This window comes from Magnolia sinica, chromosome 11 (assembly GCF_029962835.1).
Source record: "Magnolia sinica isolate HGM2019 chromosome 11, MsV1, whole genome shotgun sequence".
NCBI lineage: Eukaryota > Viridiplantae > Streptophyta > Magnoliopsida > Magnoliales > Magnoliaceae > Magnolia > Magnolia sinica.
The window spans coordinates 18,834,366-18,860,749 of NC_080583.1; the positions used below are offsets into that span (position 1 = coordinate 18,834,366).

The 26,384-nt window shown below is 38.4% G+C and overlaps 3 long non-coding RNA genes and 1 pseudogene across 3 annotated transcripts; 1 reads left to right on the plus strand and 3 right to left on the minus strand.

The window, feature by feature from the left end:
- Positions 1 to 1,597: 1,597 nt before the first annotated feature.
- LOC131218290 (uncharacterized) lies at positions 1,598 to 2,272 on the minus strand. The gene is made up of 3 exons (XR_009157613.1): positions 1,978 to 2,272; positions 1,809 to 1,886; positions 1,598 to 1,689 (listed from the first exon to the last, which is right to left on the minus strand). It is a non-coding gene; the product is annotated as an uncharacterized LOC131218290 (long non-coding RNA).
- A 15,210-nt stretch (positions 2,273 to 17,482) lies between these two features.
- Positions 17,483 to 20,028, minus strand: LOC131218286 (uncharacterized). The gene is made up of 4 exons (XR_009157609.1): positions 19,912 to 20,028; positions 19,315 to 19,386; positions 18,298 to 18,356; positions 17,483 to 17,892 (listed from the first exon to the last, which is right to left on the minus strand). It is a non-coding gene; the product is annotated as an uncharacterized LOC131218286 (long non-coding RNA).
- Positions 20,029 to 21,905: 1,877 nt separating this feature from the next.
- On the plus strand, positions 21,906 to 23,566 carry LOC131218043 (DNA-directed RNA polymerase V subunit 1-like; annotated as a pseudogene).
- A 1,774-nt stretch (positions 23,567 to 25,340) lies between these two features.
- On the minus strand, positions 25,341 to 26,117 carry LOC131218895 (uncharacterized). The gene is made up of 3 exons (XR_009157907.1): positions 25,878 to 26,117; positions 25,684 to 25,802; positions 25,341 to 25,405 (listed from the first exon to the last, which is right to left on the minus strand). It is a non-coding gene; the product is annotated as an uncharacterized LOC131218895 (long non-coding RNA).
- Between the last annotated feature and the right edge of the window lie 267 nt (positions 26,118 to 26,384).

Genomic DNA, 26,384 nt, shown 5'->3' on the forward strand with positions numbered 1-26,384 from the left:
ATATAAACACGGCCTGCTCCAATTGGTTAGGCCCTTCCAATGCTGTCCATAGGAAATGGAAAGCTTCATCATGGTCATAACAGCGGTTCCCATCTTCCATGGATCCCCGCTCAACATCCGGATACCTCCGACGCACATCCGGGTCTGCTCCATCAATTTTGAGTAAATACATAAACATGGCTTGTCCAAATGGCCAGGCCACTCAAATGCTATCCATAGGAAATCGACAGCTTCATCATGGTCATAACAGCAGTTCTCACCTTCTAGGGACCCCCGCTCAACATCCGGATAGCTTTGACGCACATCCGGGTCTACTCCATCAATTTCAAGCTAATACATTTGAAAACAACATAATTATATTTAAAAGCATCTGGATACCTGGGGAAGGCCTCCCATATTCGTATTGTTGGTTACTTATCCCTTTGTTTACAAGCCACAATCGACCAACAATTTCTATCACTACCTGTACTCTGAAACCAACACAAATATAACTGAGAAACAATATAAGGAATAAGAAAAAATGAATTTACCTTTCAAAAAAAAGGATAAAATAAATTTATAAAGCTTTAATCAAATGGGAATTAACCGTCAAAACTATCTGCACTTTTTAGGTCATGTTTGGAAATGTGGAGTCCAAGGAAAAGAAAGGAACAAAATATATCTAACAATGGTTTAGGTTTAGGTTATAGGTTTAGGTTTAGGTTAATGTTGTAGGTTATAGGTTTAGTTTATAAGTTTACCTTTGTGATTTTTGTGACTACAACATGTCCCTAGTGATGAATGTTAATACATTAGTTAGAGTTATCTGTTTTACTTTGGATCATTACTAGTTCAATCACCGAAATATCATGTGGGGACACAACAAATATTATTGATCATTGATGTTTTACATAATAACATAGAATACATGTCTTGGTATGCATGTATCTAAAAACAACAACACATGCACAAATATCCTTGGTAACTTATGAATTTGAATGTTATATCACCCTTACGGCATTGGGTCATCAGGCGCTTATCCTGGAATTGGAAAAATGCTTATGCAAAAGCATTCTTATATGCGAATTAAAATACTCATTACCCACTTCTTGAATAATGTAATTTCTACTTCAAAAACATTAGCTAAATGCATTCTGGATCTTCCTTCAAAACTAATATGGAAAGGATTTTTTTTGGTAATCAGTTTTTATCTATCTAATTCTACTCTAAATAAAGTAGACCTTATGAGAGGCATTTACCTTGATTTTTCATTTCCAGTTTTCATTTTTGGTGCAGTTCTATGTTTCCACACTAGGATTCTGCTTTTGCAATTACAAGTGGTGGTTTGTGCTTCTTGCCTTGTATGGCTTGTGTAGGTTTTTTGGCACCACCTCAACGCCTTTCAATGAAAGTTTCTTGCTATCTTTCAAAAGAAGTGGTGGCTTGCGCTGTGAGTGATGTCAATGTGTGCCTCTACCATGGCTGGTCCCAAAGCCAGGGTAAAAGAGTATTAGTCATGTCAATTACAATTGCATGTCTTATCATGAATGAAACATCCTAATTAAATCCAAGATAAACAAAACATTGGAAAGCCATTTCCCAAAAGAAAAGAGGAAACAAAGTCAAAGAAATAAATAATGGAAACTATATATAGAGTCAAAAATTGAACTTACCTGACACGCATGCCTTCTTCAATATCTGTTGGTGAAACTTAATTGCTCAAACCAAAAACAAACTGCGGGCACAGAAAGAATTAGGTCCATCAAAATGTGCCAAGAGTCTTAAGTTATACCAATCTGAAATAACAAAACATCGCATAGAAAATATACCTTGGCAATTTGCTTAACATTTATTACATACTTTGCTTCCTCAGAATTCTGGTTTATTATTTTTGTGCATCTTGCAACCTGCTGAAAACATAAATAAATACATATGTAAGGTCAAACAACATACCATGTAGTCATAATCACAACAACAGGCAGCCCTCATAAAGATTACCTGAAGAGGCTGCTCCTCTTGCATCATTTGTTTATCAGAAACAAGATTCCATTAGCTGGATGCAACTAACCTAGTGTTTGAATCTTTTATTCCTGTTGTTTAAATGAAACAAAATCTTCCTATTCAAAAAGTTTTATAATGCAGATAGAGGGGCAGATGCTAAGAAAAGCCCATAAAAGGGTATTTTCCTGTAGTGTGAAGATAAATATTAACCATGTTGGAGACTGCGCTGCTTTGTACTTATTGTCATTGGAACCAGTTCCAGACCATCGTTTAGTTGTGTTTAGCATGGATGGGCTATGTCAGACAAGCTTAGACCCTGTCTGATAGATGCCTAAAAATGAGTTCACCTCATTTTACTTAGCAGTAATTATGTATTAGAGATCTTAATCTCTGACACATAATTTCTGTTAGCAACATATAAACAACATATCTGGTCCGTTTTGCACATCTAAGCTCTTTCCTTCCTCATGTGAAAAATCATGTTTATCAGCACTCAATTTCGATCCCATGCTATTCTTAGCTTCATGTGCCTCCATAGCATAATGAGCATCTCCATATCGTTGCACATAATGTGCTTCTAAATTTTGGGCAGCTTCTGTCAACCCAGTGGCAATGTTGAATCATATTTTAGTTGTGGAACATCTAAATTTGAATCCATATCGTTCCTCTTATCTTCATTCACACATGAGATATCCTATGTAACTAGTAGCGAAACCCTTATGGGCCTGACATCTTCTAGGCATGTGCCTTTATCATCGTCAGCACTGTCATCAGAAGCATAATCCTGTACGAGTTTAAATGGACTCCCATCTTTAATAATTACCCTTGGTATCTCTCACTATTGCCACCTCCAGCAGGCAGTGAAACCTTGACAGGACTTGAATATTCAATGAGACGCTTATTAGATGCATGCATGTTGTTATTTAAGGTGCATTCAATAGCTTTGGATGAACTCCTGACCAGACTAAGATCTTCAGTACGTGGCCTTGCAAATGTAGATTGATCATCTTCTGGAAAGCATTGTTATGGTTTAGAAAATAAAGTAAGAAATAACTTATGCCATGACCATGCTATATGCATGTGATTTATTGCAAGAATGTATAAAGAAAGGTCCAAGAGAGCTAAATTGCTAAATGTGGGATATTTAAATGATATCAAATTATAACAAACCAAGCATTGATGCAGGGGCTGGAATTGCATATTTATGGGTTCAAATCAGGATGAAACTGCAAATATTTCCTATCCTTTAGGATGAAAATCCCAAAAGTAGAATTGCAAGATATTATAGTAAATTTTAGAAGATCATAAATATTAGAAAGTATTTTAGGAGCATTGATGGGTGAAAAAGGAATGTTGTTAGAGTCTTTTACAAGGAAATGGAAGTTTAGGGCCTCGATTGTGCAGTGTCAAATTCTAAAAGCAAAAAAGCTGTCCACAACATATAAAAAACCCAACATTACAAAATTTTCATGTAAACTGACACCCGACATTGCCTCGTTTTCAACCAATTGCATCAAGTTTTTTGGGACTTGACGATGGTCAACTCACCAAGTGAACAGCCAGAAAAAGCTTCCTTGGGGGGTAAGAGAACAGGCATGGCCTTCAATGAGTGCAAGACTTGACGATGGTCAACTCACAAGATAGTAGAGATTTAATTTTGATGGATTGTAAAAGGTCCTTGTACTATTATATTTCTAGAGTAAGGGAAACTGCAAATCTTCTATATAAATCTGTTCCCAATGTCATTGGAGAGAACAATTTCAGCCTGTTGATGCTTACATAAAATTAGACAGTACAGTTGAGAAATGAATTCCATATAAGAGATTTTTTTTTAATGGAATATGTATAGTAATCATTGTCATCTACAAGCTATAAAAGATGCATGCAAAGGAGGTCAACGAGATTTAACATGTGATATATCTTATCACAAAAGGTTCAAATTGGGGGCACAGTAATTTGCTAACAGAAAATGGGAATGAGTGATGAAAAAAAAATCAAATTCAAGATAAATGGCAAGCCAACACATGTGCATATTCAATTAAATAGCCCAAATTAGATGGATGATTAGGCCAACACTATTAATTCCCATAGTTGGTATCAGAGCCACTGTGTAAAGGCATGGGTGATTAGATTCAGAGTCACCCATTATAGATTCATATTCAAAATTTCAGATTTTTGAATTCCCAAATCAGGCAAATTGGGATTTCGAATTTAGTTTTTTTTTTTTTAAGGGATTTTTCCCTGAATTCAGAAATTAAGACATCTAGATTATGGATTTTGAACTCGGAATCCCCAAATCATCAATTAGGGATTTTTGAATTTAGAATCCCCAAATCAGAAATTTGGGATTATTCGAAACCCTAAATCAATCGAGTCAATCAGGGATTTTTGAATCCCTGACTTTAGAAATAAGAAATTAGGGACTTTCGGAATCCAGATCCCCAAATCCAGATTAATTAGGGATTTCAGATTCAAAATCCCTAAATCCAGTTAAATTAGGGATTTGGGATTTGAACCCCTAAATGCAGACATTCAATTAGGGATTCCAGATTTGTGATTTCAAAGCCCAGATTCAAAACTGATAATCCCAAATTGGGGATTTCTATACCCTTACCTATGTTATCGATGGAGGCAGCCATGGATGCTCTGTCCAACACCGGTAGTGTGTATAATCTCCGATTCATCCCAATCGGGTTTCTTTTGCCTCCACACATGGCCTTATAAACCTTGTCGCGCTCATCCTCTTCGTCTTCAGCCGTGGCAGCCATTGTCATGGTTGTAGGTGTATGCTTCTTCTCTCAGCCATGAGGAAGAAACCACCTGTGTCAGATTCGAGAAGGATGGCAGTGACGAGGACTCTCGATTTGACCATGGGTTTTTGGGGAGGGGCGGGTGAGAGAGAGAGGGTTTGGGTTTTAGGAGGGGCAGGAGCGTGAGAGTGAGGGATTTGGGAGAGGGACGTGCGCGGGCCAATTATATTTTGAGGGTGGGGGTGACGGAGGGCATTTTAAGTCTTGAGTTTTAGGTCTTGTGGGGCCCACCATGATGTATGTTATTTATCTACTTTGTCCATTCATTTTAAATGATCATTTTAAGGGTTGATCCAGAAAAGGAGTCATATCAAAGCTGTAAATGGACCAGATAAAATATTAACGATAGAAATTTATTTTTTATTATTTTTTATGGTGTGGTCCACTTAGACCTTCAATCTACTTACTTTTTAGGCTCATCCACTGAAATTATATATCAGAATTTATGGGCGGCTTAGATAAAACACATATATTCCAATGGGCCCCATGAATAGGTTGGATGACAAATAAACATCACTGTGGGCCATAGGAAGATTTCAACGGCGAAAATCATTATTCCCACTCTTTTCTATGGTGGGTCCACTTGAACTTTGGATCTGCCCCATCAGTTAGATGCACCATTCCATGGTGGGCTACGAGCTTAAAAATAAAATCAATCCATGACTTGGGTGGTCCACACCACATACTATAGTTGAGAGGGTTGCCCTCCCATTAAAACATTTATAATCATTTATTAGGCCCACCTAGATGTGGTTCATAGATCCAGCCCATTCATTATGTTTGTCCCACTTGGATGAGGAGTCAGACCAAGTTTCATACACATCCAAAATTCATGTGGGCCCCACCAAATGCTCACACAAAACAGTGTGGAATAATGATTGCCACCATTAATACCTTCCTTGGGTCCATAGTAATGTTTATTTGTCATCCAACATGTTCATAATATCAAAAAAATATAAGTGAAGGGAAAACACAAACATCAGTGTAAATGTGGGTCACACCACATAATATAATGGAGGGGTTTCCTTAGAATATTCATAATCATATATTGGGTCCGCCTAAATGTGATTCACATATCCAACCCACTCATTACGTGTGTCCCACTTAGATGAGGGGTCGGACCAATTTTCAATTGCATCCATGTCTGTATTAACTTATAAACAGGTTGGATCTCAAATAAACATTGCAGCGGGCCCTAAGAAGGTTTCAATAGTGAGTGTCACTATCCCACTCTTTTCTATGGTGGGTCCACTTGAACTTTGGATCTGCCCCGTCAATCAGATGCACCATTCCATGGTGGGCCATGACCTTAAAAATAATCATTTATTGGGCCCACCTAGATGTGGTTCATAGATCCAGCCCATTCATTATGTGTGTCCCACTTGGATGAAACACATACATCATGGTGGGACCCATAGAGCACCGACCAACATCCACCAAGTTTTGTGGGCCTCACTATGATGTATTTGTTATATCCACACCATCCATCCATTTTGAGATATCATTTTATGTCATGAGCCAAAGAATGAGGCAGATAAAAATCTATAGTGGACCCTACCACAGAAATCTTAGGTGCACCACACCACATGAAATCAATAGTAATTGGATATCCATCATTAAAATCTTCCTAAGGCTTACTATACTATTTATTTGACATCCAATATGTTGATTAGGTCATACAGGGCCAGATGAAGGGAAAAAACAAAAATCAGCTTGATCCAAAACTTTTATGGCCCCAAAATGGTATGACATCCAATATTGTACTGTTTATATTTTTTTAGATGTCTTCACATAGTTTTAGATGGTAATCAACACATGAGTTTCGTATACGGATGATTTTTGAGATATCTCATAAGCTAAAGGGGAGACATCAAATGCACGGAGTTGATGTTCGATACACATCATGATGGGCCCATTTTACATGTCTGGTCCATTCACTCTATTTTACTGATCATTACCCTCAATTTGACTAGTTACTCACCTCGATCATACTACATATGAGAATTATATTGGGCAAAAAAGATTGATCAACAATTTGAGTGAATTTTGATTTTAACATCTAAAGTAATTTACTCTTCATGTCCGGACTGATCAGATTGTCCAAAAATAGTTAAAGGTTATTCATAATATCAAAAATATATATCAATGAATAGAAAACACAAACATCAGCTTGATCCAAAACTTCTATGGCCTCCAAGAAATTTTAAATGGTAGAGGTTCAATCACACTATTTCCTGTGGTGTGGTCCACTTAAGCTTTGGATATGCTTCCTTTTGTTCTTTAGACCTCAAATTATCTGTTAACATGGATGAATGGAGTGGATAAAATAAATAAATAACGGTGAACCCCACAGAGTTTACTCTGGTGAAGGTAACGAGTAACTCTCTTAAATGTAGTGGAGAAAGGTTTCTTTAAAACATTCATAATCATATATTGGGCCTGCCTAAATGTGATTCACATATCCAACCCACTCATTATGTGTGTCCCACTTGGATGAGGGGTCAGACCAAGTTTTAACCACATCCAAAACTCTTTTAACTAAATATCATTTTTAACTAAATAAATTTAACATTTTTTTTTACAAAATTTAGTTTTATTTTTATATATATATATATATATATATATATATATATATATATATATATATATATATATATATATATATACAATTTATCAATTTTTTCACAATTTCATTTAATTTTTAAAATTTTATTTTTCAACATATCATTTTTTTTAATCTCACTTTTGTTATATAACTTTTTAAAATTTCTTGTCAAAATACAAAATCTAATTTTCTTTTTTTAAAAAAATATTTCTTTTACAATTTGTTAATTTTTTCACAATTTTGTTTAATTTTTAAAATTTTCTTTTTCAAAATATCATTTTTTAAATCTCACTTTTGTTATATAACTTTTTAATTTTTCTTGTCAAAATACAAAATCTAGTTTTCTTTTTAAAAAAATATATATATTTTTACAATTTCTCAATTTTTTCACAATTTTGTTTAATTTTTAAAATTTTCTTTTTCAAAATATCATTTTTTTTATCAAAATTATCAACATTATTCAAAGTTCTTAATTTTTTTTTTCAAAATCTAGATTTTTATAAAATTACAGTTTTTTTTTTTTCAAAATTTAAATTTTTCTTAAACATTGTTAATTATTTTTCTAAGCTTCGAAAATAATTTTTTTCAAAATTCATAATTTTTTTGAGTTTCTTAATTTTTTTACCTGAGCAGTAGAGACGGTTTAGGACCGTCTCTAATTGAGACAGTCTTTTACAGTCTCTAAAAGAGACAGTTTAAGACCGTCTCTAATAGAGATGGTCTTTGACAGTCTCTAATAGAGACGGCCTTGGCAGGGCTATAAGATGGTTAAGGACCGTCTCTAATCTTTGACGGTCTCAGATTATAAGTAAAAGACGGCCAATGACCGTCTCTAATGCAGACGGCCAATGAGCGTCTCAGATGACCGCATATAAGACGGTCAAAGACCATCTCTAATGCGGAGGGCCAATGACCGTCTCAAATGACCGCATATAAGACGGTCAACGACTGTCTTAAATGATTTATGGACGTTCAAATTTTTAAGACTATTAAGGACGGTCAGGGGCCGTCCAAAATTTTAGAGACGGTTTACAGCCGTCTCTAAAGCCTCTTTAAACTAAGCAATTTTAGAGGCGGTCTAGAACCGTCCCGAAATCCATCCTTTTTTTTTTCATTTTTCATGTAGTGCATAGATCGGAAAGCCCATGGAAACAATATCATCATTAAACTTGACATGGAGAAGGCCTATGATAAGATGGAATGGTCATTCATCTATGCTGTCCTCCTCAAATTTGGCTTTCATCCAAATTGGATTCAGATACCTAAGCAATGCTGGGAGGGATGCTGGTTCTCCATCCTTATCAATGGGAACTCGTATGGATTCTTTCAGTCCTCCAGAGGCCTCCACCAAGGAGATCCTCTATCTCCAGTAATATTAGTCATTGCGGCAAAGGTTCTCAGTAGAGGCCTGAAGGAGTTCTTCCTTGTTGGGAAATGCCTCCCATACAATCTCCCTAGGAACTGCCCCTTCATCTCCCGTCTCTTATTTGCTAATGACACCATAATCTTTTTGAATGCCAGGGCCTCTTCGATTCGGTCTCTCATATCATTCATCCAGTCATATGAGGAGATGTCCGGACAGAAACTCGATTTGTCCAAAAGCTACTTCATCCTCCCAAAAAGAGCAAGACCTGTAAAAGCCATGCAAATAACAAACATCTAGGGCTTTTAGTCATCGACGCTTCCCATCCTTTACCTTGGCGTCCTTCTCCTCAAAGGAAGGATCCGATACATCTACCTGATTCCTCTCATCCAGAAGATTGAACGTAGGATTCCCTACTGGAAAGGAAAGCTTTTGAACTAGGCAGCCAGGCTAGTTCTTACCAAACACGTTCTATCGAGAATTCCAATGCATATCCTCTCAGCAGTTAACATCCCAAAGAAAGCCATCAAGCTCATTGAAAAAACAATTGCATACTTCTTCTAGGGATCCCCGGAAGGCTCCAAGAAACACCACTAGGTTAGCTAGGCAGAGATGTGTTAGCCGGTAACCAAGGGGGGCCTAAGGATCCATCGGATAAGCGAAGTCATACGAGCCTTTCCCTGCAAGATGGCTTGGTGCCTGATACAAGGAAAATCAGTTTGGGCTAAACTCTTTTAAGCTAAATATATGTAGAGGCATCTTAACCACATTAAGCTTAGTAGGAACTTCGGTTCAAGTATTTAGAAAGACATCAAAAGCAAGCTTTCATTCATTATTCTCAATTCTAGATGGTTAGTTGGAAAAGGGGACGTCAAGTTTTAGCTCCAAAATTGGACAAGAAAAGGTCTACTGATTGGTGCAGCAATCTCTCCACCACAGCCCCACTACAAAGATGAAATCCTCTCTAACTTTTGGGATTCTTCTGGCAACTGGGATCTGGCCCAAGTTCAAGACATTCTCCCAGCCAAAGCGATCAATGATATCCTTCATAGTGGTGTTTTCAAATCTGGCCCAAGTTCAAGACATTCTCACAGCCAAAGCCATCAATGATATCATTCATAGCGATGTTTTCAAATCGGATCGGAGAGATAAACTTATCTGGAATCTATCACCGAATGGCCAGTTCTCAACCAAATCAGCCCGGAATGCTATTTGCATAACCAGACCCAAATGACGTTGGGCTCTATGGGCATGGAACAAATTTCTCCCCCCTCCCAAGATATTGGGATTAGCCCGGCCTCTGTTTTTGTCTGCTGTGACCAACCTACTGGTGACACAACTGCCTTGCCTATTGATTCCCTTCTACCCTAACCACCCGCAGCTCGTCCATCTCTGTTTGACCCAGTTTCTATACAAATTCCAGCAGGCCCCCAACACGTCCACCCCTACCATCACACCCATCAGCAGGACCAATGCCCTCCCATGGCCAGTAGCAACCACTATTTTATCAACCTGCCTTGCTCCAACCTACACTTGTTGCGTATCAACGCCCACCAACTGCAGGACTGTAGCAGCAACGCCCATCCTCCCTAACCTCTTCACTTAAGCCTTTCACTCCAAACTTCAGCCTATCCTTCCAGGCAGATCCAGTAGTCTAGGACCAATCATGGCAACATGCTTCCACAAGTCCCCGCACCTCATGTGGAAGACCTACATCACCTCCTCTGCCATGGCGGGATTTCTGTACAAGTTTGGAACCACTTTGCTTGCCTCTTCCAAATCCCCATCGACCCCAACCAACCCATCCAATCCCAGATCCAACAATGGACTGCTTCAGCATCTAGATCCTCAGCCCGAAAATTTCTTAGGGGGCTCGCCCCATATATCATAATATGGGAGATTTAGCTCAGTAGAAATGGAGCCAGATTTGAGAATAGACACTTCTACACTGGCCCCATTATTAGCAGAGTTTCAAACTGACTTTTGGAAATTGGTACTCAACTTACTAACGCTAGCAATTCGAAATGGATTGGGGAAGCTCTCCAAGGTTCCATCATGGCTTCCCCTTCCCCCTATTTTCCAGTTGTCAAGGCCAAGATTGTAACATGGGTAAGACCAACCAGGAACTGGAGTAAACTGAATATTGACAGCTCGGCTCAGGGAAACCCAGGGGCTGGTGGTGGAGGTGGTATTTGTCGAGATATTGCAAGGAATCTAATCTTCACCTTCCACAACAACTACGGCCAGGTTTCTAACATGGTAGCAGAAGCCAGAGCGATGGTTGATGGCCTTAAGCTCTACAAGGATATGGGGCTTTCCTTCATCATAGTCGAAACAGATTCCCGTACTCTTTTCGAAGCTGTCTTCAACTACTCCGGCTCATGCGGCTAGGAACTCTGGTACCATCTAGAAATCATTCAGCTCTCTCTAGGCCTCAATCTTAGATTCAACCACACATACAGGGAAGGTAATTCTGTGGCAGATAGTCTCACCAATATCGCAAGCAACGGCGCCTCTAATAAGCTCTTCCTTAATTGCGCTAAGCTTCCCAAGCCCATCAGAGGATCCATGGTCCTAAACAAAACAGGGGTAGGTCTCATCAGACACTATCAAGTTAAGAAAGGGATCAACTAATCTGCCTCTGCCTGGCCCATTTTTCAGGCCATTTTTTCTGGCCCAGTTGCCCCTCTTTTCTCTCAGCTTGATCCTTGCGCCCTTGCCTGATGCTAATACTGGTTCCAATTTTCTGGCTGCCTACCTATATGTTTTTGGCCACCTTGATAATGTCGATCTCTGGGCGCTGCTAGCTCTTCCTGCTCCAATCTACAGCAGCTGCTGATTTCGCTTCTCTACGGCTGATCCCTGTTGTTGCTGGCCCTGCCTCCCTCCGCTCTTGTTGCCCTGGCTCCCCTCTCCTTTCATCCCATAGTTTGTTTTTCAACATGTGATAGGCACGAACGGTTGGCCTTTTTGTATCCGGGTATGCCCGATTGGCTGTACACTTGTTTACTTAATTCAACAATGGTGGCTCTGTACCCCTTAGGAAGAGAGAGAAAAAAAAAAAACATGGATGGCTCTAGAGCCCCCTCCAAAGTTGGGAACGGATTGGCTACTCCCCCTGCCACGAGCCCCGTGCCTGGTGGTTGGTGCTCTGTGGTCCCTACCATGATGTATGTGTTTCATCCATTTTTAAAGATCATTTTAGGGCTTGATCACAAAAATTAGAGTTACATGAATCTAACGTAGTCCACACCACACGAAAACAATAGTAATTGGATATCCACCATTAAAATCTTCCTAAGGCCCACTGTACTGTTTATTTGTTATCCAATCTGTTGAGTAGGTCATACATGCCCAGATGAAAGGAAAAAACAAAAATCAGTTTGATCCAAAGCTTTTGTGGCCCCTAAAATGTTTTTGATGGTACTCTCATTCAACACTGTTTCCTGTAATGTGGTCCATTTGAGATTGGAATATATCTCATTTTTTGTCTCATACTATAAAATGATCTGTAAAAATAGATGGACAGCATGGATGAAACACATACATCATGATGGGGCCCACAGAGCACCGACCATCAGCCATTGGCTGGTGTCAGGGGCAGTAGCCAATCCGTTTTCCCAAATTTGCTCTCAAGATACTGTTAAAGGGCCCACTGAGCGACTGAAGTAAAGTCGGCCTCACTGAAAAATATTGTGTGGTATCGGTAGGTGTTCAGTTTGTGCAAGTGAATCCCATGGTCCGGTCATGTGGATTGTCCATATGATGTAATCCAGGGTCAATAGGCCATTCACATAGTTTGACACAGATTGGAGGAGCCTGGCCACCAACTTTGAACATTTTTCCAGTTTGAACGATGACTATTGCTTTATTTTTGTATTCACTGTTGATTTAAAGGTCAGAATTTCATATGTTATGGCTGGCATATTGAGATTATTTTCGGTGCATCGTCCATCCACAGTGGGACCTACTAGACTAAAAATTTGGATCATAAGCCGTATGCTGCACTTGTACAAAATGAAAAAGAGTAGCACGGTGGATACATAGTCTTGCCAGTAATTTCACCCATGCTGCCAGATGCAGTGGAACGTGGGTTCAGCCAATTGGGACCTGACAATGTCATGTCGATGTCCAGCATTTAGTGACGTGGTATAGTCCTGCCGGAAGCCGATTGCGTACTGAGTAACTCAGTACGCAAACTCTATGGGGTTCGCTAGTACTAGCCCGGTGGCTGCTGGTCGGTGCTCCGTGGGCTCCACCGCGATGTATGCGTTTAATCCATTCTATCGTCCATTTTTACGTATCATTTTAGCAGTTGAAACAAAAAAAATGAAAAGAATATAAATATCAGGTGGTTCAATCATAAGGAAAACAATACTGATTAGATATCAACCATTAAAATCCTCCTGAGTCCCATTGTACTGTTTATTTGACATTCAATCTGTTGATTATGTCATACAGGCCTAGATGAAGGTAAAAAACAAAGATCAGCTTGTCCAAAACTTTTATGGTCCCAAAAAGTTATTAACAGTTGAAGTTCAGTCAACACCGTTTTCTATAACGTGGTCCACTTGAAATTATGATATACCTCATTTTCGGTCTCATGCCGTAAAATAATCTAGAAAAATATTTGCACGACATGGATGAAACACAAACATTTGGTGGGCCCATAGAGCACTGACCAAAAATAAGCCGTGAAAACAGATGGACGGTGTGGATGTATGCATACATCAACAGGCACTTTAATTAGGGTCTCTCACCCACGTGGCTCGTTTCCGCATCTCACCCGAAGCTGTGCGCATGATCTTTTGCCCAAACAGGCCCACGTAGTAGAGTCAGCGTCACTGGATGTTGGAAAAATGCTTTGGAAATACCGAAAAATGAAAAATAACATGACATAAAGTTCGGTTATTTCATTTCACTATTATGAATTACGTAAAATATATGTTGTTCTTTAAGCGTGATTCGCCCCCTTATTAATTGCTGATAGATTACAAGTGAATTGCTTCCAAAATAAAACAAGTCCATCTGCATCTGGTGTGCTGCAATCACAATGGGTCCACTTGGGAACAATTCGACGCATTAGATCTTCTGGCAGAATCAAATAGCGGATGTGTTTACAATGTTTTAAGAAAGAGATTTTATACGGAGGATTTGATGGAAGGGGAGAGATTTCTGTTCAAGTTGATGAAATTTGAACTGGAATGGTCCAGTTATATAGGCACTAAAGAGTGGATAGTTGCTTGGTGGCCATCAATGGTTCAGAACATTTGAAAAATGTTTCTAATCATTGATCATTAATTTCAGTTGTCTCTGGTCGTTGGATCGGAAGATCTGATCGTTGGATCATCATGTCCCGTCTGTTTTTAGACCATTGTAGCTTTTAAGGCAGCTACCCATTTTCAGAAAGGCTAACCGTCTCGAATTAAAAATCCAACCATTCTCAATCGCCTATAAAGCCCTGACTCATTTCAGATCCATCGCGCCTAGGCTCTTATTAAACCACTCACACCGTCTTGCGTAAGGTCACGAGGGGGCGACTACTCTGCGGATGTGCAAAATGCAAAGTGCACTACAACCACATTACCCACGCCCTCGCCTACGCCCACGCTTATGCCCATGCCTAAGCGCGAGCGCAAACAAAGTGCGCTAACTAGCACCACTACAGCCACACTACCCATGCCCCCACCGTTGCTCATGCCCACGATCGTGCCGTACCCAAGTGCACGAGCATGCATGCGTGTGTTAGCATTGGAACACACAACCCAAGCGTCTTAATCTCCAAAGCTTCAAGTAAGAATACTACACGCATATCCACATATAAACTCCAAATCTTCTCCTATCATTTCCGATGTGGGATAGAAGCACACATCGCACTTTTCCATTTGAAATTCCCAAAAATCGTTTTGGTAGCAAAATCCCAAAATTTTGAAATATTTTTTTTCAAAAAACCACAAATCTCATCCATCCCCCCCTAGTTTCTAAAACAATAGAAAGATATCTACCAGAGGTGAAGAATAGTTATTATACATAGAGAAAGATATCTTGCGATTTGAATATTTCCTTAGTGTAAGTATTTTAAAGTTATTTTGAAATTTCTGGTTGCCGCAACATTGAACCTGTTATTCCTTAATAACATAACAAAAAATACTACACACATAATAGATTCTCCGTTATGTGTTCCTTAATGACATAACCAAAAATACTACACACAAAATAGCTTCTTCGTTATGTGTTCCTTAATAACATAACCAAAAATACTACACACATATGGCCGATGCAGTTAGGAATTTCGAACAGGAGAAGTTCAAAGGAAAAAGAAGGGCAATGTCGTAAGTTAAAAACCAAGCTCTATATACATAGCAATGTGTATTTCAACAGAAGGTTTTACGTTGAGTTTTTCACTCACACGTTTTTACAGTGTGTGGCCCACATGGGACTTGGATCCATCCTATATTTTGGCCCACGACCTAGTACCATCACACAAATCAGATGAATGGTGAGGATCTCTCAAAGGACATAACAAGTGGACCCCACCTATCACATGTAAATAAAATCAAGAAGTTACATGCAATCACACTTAACTGACTTCCCATATTAGCTTAGTCCAATGGTGAGCATCGGCTTACCACCAAATGATCATGTGAGCTATTCGGAACTCTGATTTACTTCATATTTTGGCCCATGGCCTAACATTACTACACAAAACAAATGAAGGGAGTGGATTTCCTCAAGCGATATCACAAGTGGACCCCACCTGATCTAGCAACTCATTCAAGTCGACCCTCCCTGTGCTGTAACAATGTGGAAATTGCGACTTGCGATCTTTCCTCCGTCCTACACCTTCTTACACAACCCATTACCCCATCCCAATTGTCCAAACTCTTCCAGGGAGGATTCCAACCCAGGCTTGGAAGTCCAGAAGAACCGGGGGATGTTACACACATTAGATCGCCGATTCTTGCGGACTCGGTTGTGGCAACGTATGGGAAACTGCCAATTTGACGAGAAAGGAAACCCACCAGAGAGATTGAGACCTTCGATCTGGTGGCCCAGCAAGCACTAAGAAAGCATTTCGGACCACCCAGTTGAACCATTTCGAGAGATGGTTGGCCATGATAAAACCCACCATTAACGCAGGTCATCCTCTTCGTCAGGAAGATAACGGCCAAAGAAGGTCATCCGACCTCAATCCTCCAGTCCCATCCAATCATGACCATGCTCGGTAGTCTGAAAGAAGATTTCTGAGAATGAAAGAGAGAAAGGAGAACACCACGGTCTAAAAACGGCCAGCCGAACGTAGGTGCGTGCGGTTTTTATGGAGCAACTCCGCACGTTGTTGTTATCAAAATTGGAAACCCCTCTAATGGCCTTGCTAGAAACTCTATAAAAGACACCTCCCTATAGGCCTTCCAGCATAACAAAATGAGAGAAAGAGCGAGCAAGAGAGAAAGAAATGAGAGTGAGAGAAGGACAGGCGCTAGAAGATAACACCAGTCTGAGCGAGAACAAAAGCCTATTGGAGCAAATCTCGATCAACCACCAAGTAGCAAAGAAGAGGAGAAGAGAAGCCGGTGTGTGCAACAACTTGTTGAGTTGTTGCCCGAGTAAGGCTCAAGTCTGGGTTCTTTTATTTTTCTTTCCTTTACCCTTCAATTTTCGGCAATAGAAGTGGAGAAACTCCACTGTATCAGACCAAGCCAACTCAGTGGAAGAACATGCCTAAACCTTTTAAGCTGAACCTCAGCAATGTAGGCAATATATAGCACATCTAGGCTATAATATTAATTCAAGTTTCTCATATTCACTAAGCCTAGTTAAATCTGACATTCACCTTAACCAATTCAAACCAGGTGGATTAGGATAAAAATATGATCTTGATTCTTAAAGTGCGTCTTTGAGCATTTAACTTTAGTAGGGGATGATTTGACAAACAAAGGTGAGGTTTTCTCCTTTAAGCTTACTTGATTTAAGATGATAGTATCTTGCCTTTTATGTGCTTTCATAATATTGTCACTACAAGAAAAATGACCTTTACCGGCGGCCGAATCCGCCCCTAAAAGTCCAAAAAACCGTCGGTAGAAGAATCACCGGCAGTCGAGCATGTGCCACTAAAGGGGCGTTGCTGTATCTTTTACCGGCGGTCTCCTATTTCTAGCAGCGTTTTTAACGGCCGCCACCAATAGTCGACTTTAGCAGCATTTTTAACGGCCGCCGCCAATAGTTCTTTAGCGGCGCTTTCTATACTTTAGCGGCGCTTCTGTGATTGCCGCTAAAAACTATAAAAGCGCCGGGAAAAACAGTAAAAGCGCCACTAAAAAACCTCCAAGCATAGGTAAAAATTGTACAAACATCGACAAACGCTAGTTAAAAGCGATAAAAAATGCCGCTAAAAACTATAAAGACGCCGTTAAAGTGATAAGAAACGAATGTAAATTTTGTTAGAAATGCCGCTAAAGGTACTAAAAACGTCGGTAAAAATGTAACAAGTGCTTTTAAAAGATTAGAGAAACGCCGATAAAAATCTTTGAAAAACGCCGGTAAAAGTGCCGATAATAGAAATTCCTCTTGATTCTTTACTAATCCTTTCACACAAATTCCTATTGATTCTGACTAATCCTTTCCTATAATTGTTGTCCTACAATTAAATCTCCATCAATCTAACTATCAAATTTCTATCTGCATAACTATCAAAAACCTATGATTGAATGACAAGAATTTGAATTACCCGATAATCTAACATTCATCAAGACAACAATTAGCACAATATCAACAAAACAATTAATCGTCTATTTAAAGTTTTCAAAACAAATTATAAATGTCTTCCTTTCCTAGCCTTTCACATGAACTATTTCAGTATGGTCCCCTTCTAGACCGATCAAATGTCTTCCTTTCCTAGCCACATCTTCTGACAAATGTCTACAACACCAACCTCACTGGCCATGATCACGCGTCCACTATGTGTGATGTAGGCCCTTTTCTTGCAATGAGCCTAAATTCCTCCCTGAGAAGTTTCCTTGCAATGGGCTGAGAAGCATATAGCTGATTCGGTAAGTGGCATAACATTGAGATTATACTGCTTGGAGCTGTAGAGTGCTGCAGAACCAAGCCTTCTATTTGTTGAAGACTTGAACCTTTATAAACAATCAAGGCCCATGATAAACAAGAAAATAAGAGGACAATCAACTTCACAAGTCACCTCTATAGTTGGGAAAGTGTCACAGTAAAAAAATAAATTTGTCATTGTATCAATTGGAACTTTTCTTCTCTCCTCTTTCTTTTTTAATTTCCTTTTTTCTTAATGATTTGCCTTCAATTGGAACTTCAATCACATTAATAAATTGTCATTGTATCAAACTATACGGTGCTACAAGGCTTACAAGCACCATAATACAACCCCTACTCAATTGCTTGCTGGCAGGTGTTGCAAATCATAAGCAACAAAGGAAACAAAAATTGGCCTTGTAAAAGAAAACCAGTAAGAAAAACACACCAAGTATAAAAAAGTTTAGAAAGAAAAAGCAAACAAAAGTCATCACCTGATATTCTTGAAGTGGATTTCGTTACAAGTTAGGCATGTACAAGAAGCATCCAAAACCTGAAGAAATAAGAAAACTCAACAGTCAGAATGTAGATGATAAATATGATTGATTCAGTTCATTCATATTCATAAGATTCCATTAATTTACCTTAGGGCCCGTTTGGCCGATCGGATTGGAAGGGATTGGATGGTATTGGAAGTTAAATCCCGGGATTGGCCGGGCGTGCCAAACAGAGTCGGTAATCTGATCCCAATCCCATGGATCTTAAGACAATCCACTGACAACACCATCATTACCTTTAAATCCCATCCAATCCACCCTAATTCGTTCAAATTTGCCTGGGACATGTTCGGTTCGTGGGATTGGAAGGGATGGGAAGGTTTAATCCCCAGATTGGCCAGGTGTGCCAAACAGACTGGATATAGCAATCCCATGGATCTCAAGACAATCCACTGACAACACCATCATTACCTAGAAATCCATGCCATCCATCCTAATACCATTCAATCCCTTCCAATCCACCCGGCCAAACGGGCCCTTAGATACTCTAACAGGACCATGATAGAGGTGGTGATAATGGACAAGATGGAATTTTCACTTGCACAAGATAGGGTCCTAGATAGGAATTTTGGCAACCAAGAAAAAAAAGATCCTTGAAGCAGACCTTAAGAAGCTGCGAGAAGATACTTCTCTTCTACCAAGTCTATCCAACAAAGAAAAATAAACAAGGAGTCGCCTGCAGTTTCTAAATGCTAAGTAAATTCCTAGCATTTCAATAGCAAAAGGAAACGAACCAAAATCGCAACTTGCTATGAGAAACTAATGAAAAACAAACAAAAAACAACAATAAGGCCACTGAATCCTAGCTTTTTTAACATAAGATGCCTTAAAATGTAACCGAAAGGAAAACAAACACAATCTAATTCTTAGGAAAACTTAGATATAACCAACTCTGTATGGTCCTGCAACCCCATTTAGAAAAAAAAAATTCGCAAGGAGAGATGAAATGCCAACCTTCTGCTTCTTGAGCCTTTCATTCTCTTCTTCCAGATGTGAAACCTTGTTCTCCAGCTTGTTCGTGTATGCCTGCCACAATGAGGAATAAATTCTAGTCTTTAAAAAACAAAAAATGGAAGTAACTGGTTTTTAAAACAAGCAACCTGATTTTCCATTTCATTTTTTAATGAGTGCATGGTTGTATGATGAAATCCATGTTTTTATGTGTATGTGCATGCATGAATGGATGGAGTATGGATGGATGTATGTATGCTTGCACGGATGGATGGATGAGGTGTGTTTGTGAATGTGTGTATGCACGCATCATGATGGATGGATGGATCCACAATTTTCTCCATGTTTCCCTGAGTCAACGATATGTGCTTTTAGGCCCCATTAAGGGAAAATTTATTATTCCTAAAAATGCAAACATGCATCTTAATATTCAGTTAGAACAAAATCTAGGCTTGTTTTTTGAAAGGTCAAAAGATATTAGTACCTAGATGCATGGTGCAAAAACAATTGTCTAACTGGCACTCATTTGATTTGATGCACCAGGGCTGATGATATATTTTGACAACTCAAAATGGCTGGAAAAGATCAGGGCCAAATTACCTTGTTGGACCATGCATGTGCAACAGAAAACTGAGATTGGTCATTGATGATAGGGAATGAAGAATCGCCAATGCAATCCTTGTTCTAAGACAAATAAGAAACTTAAGTATCATGCAGTCCATGTAGATTCACAAACTGTTAAAAGAAAGCTAGCTATTGGCCAATGTTAGGACTTACTCTTTCATACACATATAAGTTTCCATCGGCATGAGCAACGACAAAAGTGCCTTCACTTTCAAGAACCCATGCGATGTCGGTGCATCAATTGTGGAAAATAACATTTGCAGCTTTAGGCTAACAAGCACATGAGATCTTCTATAGGAACAAACAAGCATCAAGTCATCTAAGAAATTGCATATAATAAACAGAACCAACAAGGGATGTGACCATTAACATGTTGAAAGAAGTTAAAACCTAATACAATATTATAATGCTTGCAATCTGCTTTTCCTTGCCTGGCTATGTAAAGAAGACATTTTATCTTTTAATAACCAAAAGAAGATTCAGCTTTCATTAAATAAAAAAAAAAAAAAAAATCTCTTCTTTTTCTTTTCCTTTCTTTCTTTCTTTTTCCTTTTTTTATCCCCATCTTTTAAAGATAACCAAAGCTTTATAAAGAGAGAGAAAAGGGTGAGAACAAAACAACATTAAGGGAGAGGCAACAAGGAATCCACGGTGAGTGACCTTCTCACTGCTTCCTCTTTCGCACGAGTATCAGCAACCTTTTTTGTATCCATTTGAAAATTATTTCTGCAACAACTCCTTGAATGCAGCAGCAACTCACAATGAGAATTAAGCATTGAGATGAAGATGTGTAATGCACACACACGCACATGTGAGCATCCATTGTCATCAAATTTCCCCTTCATAGAGAAGGGTTGTATTATTTTTGTGAGGATGTACACTTCAGATGTAAGCAGTTACTGTTTAAGCATGTCAATACTAATAATGTGAGCTTTTTCTGATGGAAAAACATGTTGAAGGGTCTTTTCCTACTTTTTGTTGATGAAGAAGATACATGTGTGGGTGTGCTTTTGGCTTTTGTTGACAAAGAGGATCTGCGAGGGTCTGCTCTGAAATGTCAAAGAAGAAAAAGTGGGTTCGCCTCCTAATTTTTGTTGATGATGAATACATTCATGCATGGGCTTCGCCTCCCATTCCTGTTGATGAAGAAACCATGTGGTGTCCACCCTACAGTTGTTGATAAGGAAAAAGTCTGTGCCTTCTCCTAGTTCCTGTTGATGAAGCAGAGGTGTAGGTTCCACCCCCAATTATTGTTGATGAGAAAATGGTGGACTCCAACAAGCAATCATTACACTTTTCCAAAATTTGGATTCTTGGCAGAAGAAACTAGGTGAGCATTGTGAGAGGAACATGAGATTTCCACTTATTACCCAAACAAGAACTCAAAATTGGAATCCATCTTTCAATAATTCTCTTGAAAATCATCATTGGATGATTATTGTTTTTTTTCCCCCTTCTTTCGCCTTGGATTTCACATGTTCTTCGTGTAATCCATGGAGATGCAAAATCATGTAACCATTTAAAAGTTTGCACCGATGGGTTGGTTTAGTTATCATCTAGTGCATGAAAAGATTTTCTTTTTTTTTATAATCATTTTAGTGTATACAACCTGGATTCTTGTATACAAAACAAATATTTTTTTTCCATTCAAATTAACTGCAGTTTACTGCGCCGGTTGCATTCTTCAGTTTGCTGATTTAGTTTTTAACACATCAAACCTGAAAGAAAGATAGGCCTGATAGTTGAACGCCTCTTTCTTGTGGAACCGAATGCAGTATAGTACAAGTATATTATGGAACTATCTTATAAAACCCATGTTAAGGAAGTATGTTTGACAGAGGAAGCTACTAAGCAATAATTTCAAAAAGGGAGCAGCCACAATTTACACCCACCTTTGTCATTAGCATATAGTTAATTTTTCCATTTGGGAATTGAAATAGTACAAAAGCATAATATTTCAGCTTTCTGTGTCCAATGCACCTCACAACTTTCTGTGAACAGCTATGGTCCTTCATTATGGTGTAGAGAACACACAAAATAGTTACTTAAATACATCCAGACAAATCACAGTAGAACTTCTCTAACATTCAAATTTTTCAAAACCGAATTGGAAAAAAGAGAATCAAAGTAAACTAAATCAGATTTGAAAGTTGGTCAAATCATAAATAGGCGTATTATGGACGGAGACATTGTTTTCATTAATAGGCCACCTAGTACTCATAAACATTCATTACAAGCATTTTTTGTCTATGTGCATGACGACCATACTATTAAGATCAATCCTCTTATTTGTGCTCCCCTAGGTGCGGATTTTGATGGGGATTGTGTTCATATATTTTATCCATAGTCTCTACCAGCAAAGGCAGAAGTTTTGGAGCTGTTTAGTGTTGAAAAGCAAATCCGTAGTTCTCATAGTGGTAGTCTGAATTTACAACGGTGCATGATTCTTTATTGTCACTTAAACTCATGTTTAGGACTTTTTTCTTGAACAAAGCGACTGCACAACAATTGGCTGTGTATTTCACCAGTTTTACTAAAACCTGCTTTGCTTAAGGCTCACCGTACAGGTCCTCTGTGGACTATTTTACAAATAGTACATAGTGCTTTACCTGCATTTTTTGACTGCTTTGGGGAGAGGCATTTGATCAGTAAAAGTGAAATGGTGAGGATTGATTTCAATAGAGATTTACTACAATCATCATTCACAGAGATTGTTACTTCTGTTCTTGACAAGAAGGGAACAGAAGATGCTGTTAAGTTCTTTAATATGTTGCAGCCATTGCTGATGGAGATTCTCTTTTTAGAAGGATATAGTGTTGGCTTGAATGATTTTGACATTCCCAAGGCTGTTACTGAAGATAAAAAGAAGAAGATTCAGGACATATCACCTTTGCTGCTTCACTTGAGATCAAATTACAATGAACTTGTAGAGTTGCAAGTGGAAAGTTACCTGAAAATTGTAAAACTACCTATCATGACTTGTATTCTAAAGTTATCTGCTTTGGGTAATTTGATAGATTCTAAAAATGATTCAGCTATCAGTAAGGTTGTTCAACAACTTGGCTTTTTGGGGCTTCAACTATATGACCGAGGGAGGTTTTATTCAAGGCGTTTGGTTGAGGATATGAGTTTCCACTTCCAAAATAAGTATTCTGTTAATGGTGTTGACTATCCTTCTAAGGCATTTGGGTTAGTTAAGAGCTCCTTTTTTCAAGGTCTAACCCCCTATGAAGAGTTGGTCCATTCCATATCATCCAGGGAAGTGTTGATCCATTCTTCCAGAGGACTTACTGAACCAGGAACTTTGTTTAAAAATCTAATGGCCACACTTAGAGATGTCGTTATTTGTTATGATGGGACAGTGAGAAACCTCTGCAATAATTCTATAATTCAATTTGAGTATGGACAGGTGGACAAAAATAGTCTTGGAAGTTCTCTTGCTGGTGAACCGGTTGGTGTATTAGCTGCTACTGCAGTATCAAATCCTCCATATAAAGCAGTTCTTGATTCTTGTCAGAGCAACAACTCTTCATGGGAATCGATGAAGGAAATACTTTTGCGCAAAGTTAACTTCAAGAAGAATCAATTGGCCATTTACAGCATTTCCTGGTTCAGTAAGTCCTGCATATAAAGCAGTTCTTGATTCTTCCTGTCATAGAATTCCCCTTATTCACCAACCACTCTTTGAACTGCTAAACACACCCTAGAACCTACATTTCATGAATATTTTCTAACATCTTACATCAGAAAGTCATTCAGCCTGCATTTGGCTCATGAGCATTTCACAGGCATAGAAGAACAAATTTATGACTTTGGAATTTCTACTCTTAGGCTCTTAGTAGGTTTCTTTAAATTATGAAATATGAAGAAAAATCTCTTCAGTGGCAACCAAATGTACTCTAAACTAATAACCATTGAAGCAGCATAAAATTATATACACACAAATACAAATAGGCATTATAAAATGATTAACAGAAGAAACATCATGTCATGTTCTGCCCACCAATGGTATAAGTGTGGCCTGCCTTTTAGTAACCTAAACATCATGTCATTATAGGATGCCCCCCAATGGTATAAGTGTGGCCAACCCTCTAAATCTCACATGACTATGGCAAGTTATACAAAGAGAAGCTCAGCAACATGTTGATTACCAAGCTTCGGCAAAAAGTAAGGAAAACTAATTCAAGATAGAGAACTCATAGTTTTGAACTTCTCCATGTTTGTCTCAAGACAACTCTCTAATTTTGACATTTTCCCAGTGCCATAGCTATTTGCCAAGTCAACGTAAGGCTACCATGAAGAAACATTTTATGAGTGTATTAAACTTAAACTTAATTAAATACTATCACAAAAGACATAAAATGGAAGAAAATGACACAACTCACCTTGACACCCTTTTCCCTCCTCCTTTACCTGGGCCTGGGACCGGCAATGCAAGAAGTTGCATTGGCGGAGTTAAAAAAGGGCTTAAGCTCCGTTTGGTTTGAGAAAAAATTATATTCATAAAGATTGATGTGATGACCAAATGGAGCCTAAGACTTATATGCAAATTTACTAAAAGGTATGATAGGAACTCTTACCCTACAAATATGATGACTAAGTGACCACATGTAAAAAAAAGAAAAGAAAAAGAAACAGAAGAGATTAAATTAAAGACATGCAAATGCAAAATTCAAATCACAAATCATAATCTTATAAAACTAAGATTAAATTAAAGAGATTAGATGAGCTTAGAAGTGCCCTCTATAATTAAATTAAGATAAAAATAAACTGTTTAGATGTGTTTAACTTAATCCAAAAGTCTGAAACCACAGATCCCTACTACGTCCACTTACAAAAGATGTTTACAGTTCCAAATACTTAATAAAAACTTCTCTCATGTAGTCATCATCCATTTTTGTCTGCAACCTATAAAAAATAATAAAAATAAATCAATTACTATTCACAATCTCATACAATAAGTTCTATTGCTTAAAAAATAATAAAAAAAAAATAAAAATAAAAAATAAAAACTTACCATACATAAAGTAGTGGGCCAAGCAATACTTGTTCCAATTGCATCCCCAATTGTTTTATATCGTCCATGGGTCCTTATCAAATCCTTATCACGTACCATTGCCACACTTGAACAGATACTTCCCAGAAACCAACTCTAAGTTTTTGCCCCCCTACTTTTATCAATGGATCCCTACTCAAAACGGTTCCTTTAGCTACAGTATCCCCAGGCTTTACAATACTCTTAAGAAGAACTTGAGTCACATTAGTGCAACTCGTAGAATTCCCCTTATTCACCAAGTCTCTCTACAAATGATAAATCAATGTCAATTCTTATATACAGCTCGAACTATATATAATTGAAAACATATTACACATAAAAATATACATGTATATATTATAATTACTTGAGGGGTTGGAACCAAGTGGCTTGATGATGAGGAGGGTTGGTTCAAGTTGGGATTAGTTGAAACACCTAATAATGTAGCTAGATTAATGCTTGGATTCGTTATGGCAGCCATCAATGTTGTCATAGTTTCTCTTAGTGAAAATATTTGAACATCTCTATCAGCCATAGTTTCTCTTAGTGAAGATATTTGAACATCTCTATCAGCCATAGTTTCTCTTAGGGAAGATATTTTAGCATGCAATTCTTCATATTGTTCATCTATCTTCTGAGCATTGGAGGTCATCCCTTGGGACTGGACACTATAGGATGTTGTGCCCCATATATCAGAAGGAGAGGGACCTAACCCGTAAGTGCGGACATGGCCATATCGTTTGTCACTCATGACTTCCGAGAATATATCTTTCCTCGCAGTGCTGTTATGTGAAGCCTCTGGCTGCTGCGAAGTTCGTTCATTTAATTGTTCCTACAATTAAAAATCACCAATTTAGATTTGATATTGCTAAAAGATTAAACAAAATAAAAAGATACATATACATACCATTGCTTTTGCTGAGGCCTCATCCACAAGCATCCCGTTCTTGCGTCTATATGTCAACAAGAACATATCTACTCGGGTCAAATCCTCCCCATTGGCCCTCTTATTTCTCTATCATTATTTAAATAAGTTATATATGAGAAATAGATTGACATCAAATTATTAGGTGATTAATAAAAAATTACCTCTTCTTCACGTATTCGCTCAAAGCTCTTCGTGCCTGCAGCGTGGCCAATGCATTGTTTTCTCTGATTTTTCATATTTATCTTATTACGGACCTAAATGTGACACATCAATAGAGTAATTTATGAAATTTTAACTTAAGATAGTTGTGTAATTTCATAATGTGAAGGTTTTAGTAGTTACTCATCACATACCTTTCCCTCTTCAGAATTCCAAAACTCAATGAGGGCCTTCCACTGATCCATTTGGACACGCTCATTGAGGTCTGCTAGCCGTGCCTCATCATTATCATGAGGCGAGTAGTGGAATTTCTTCAGTTTGCACTTC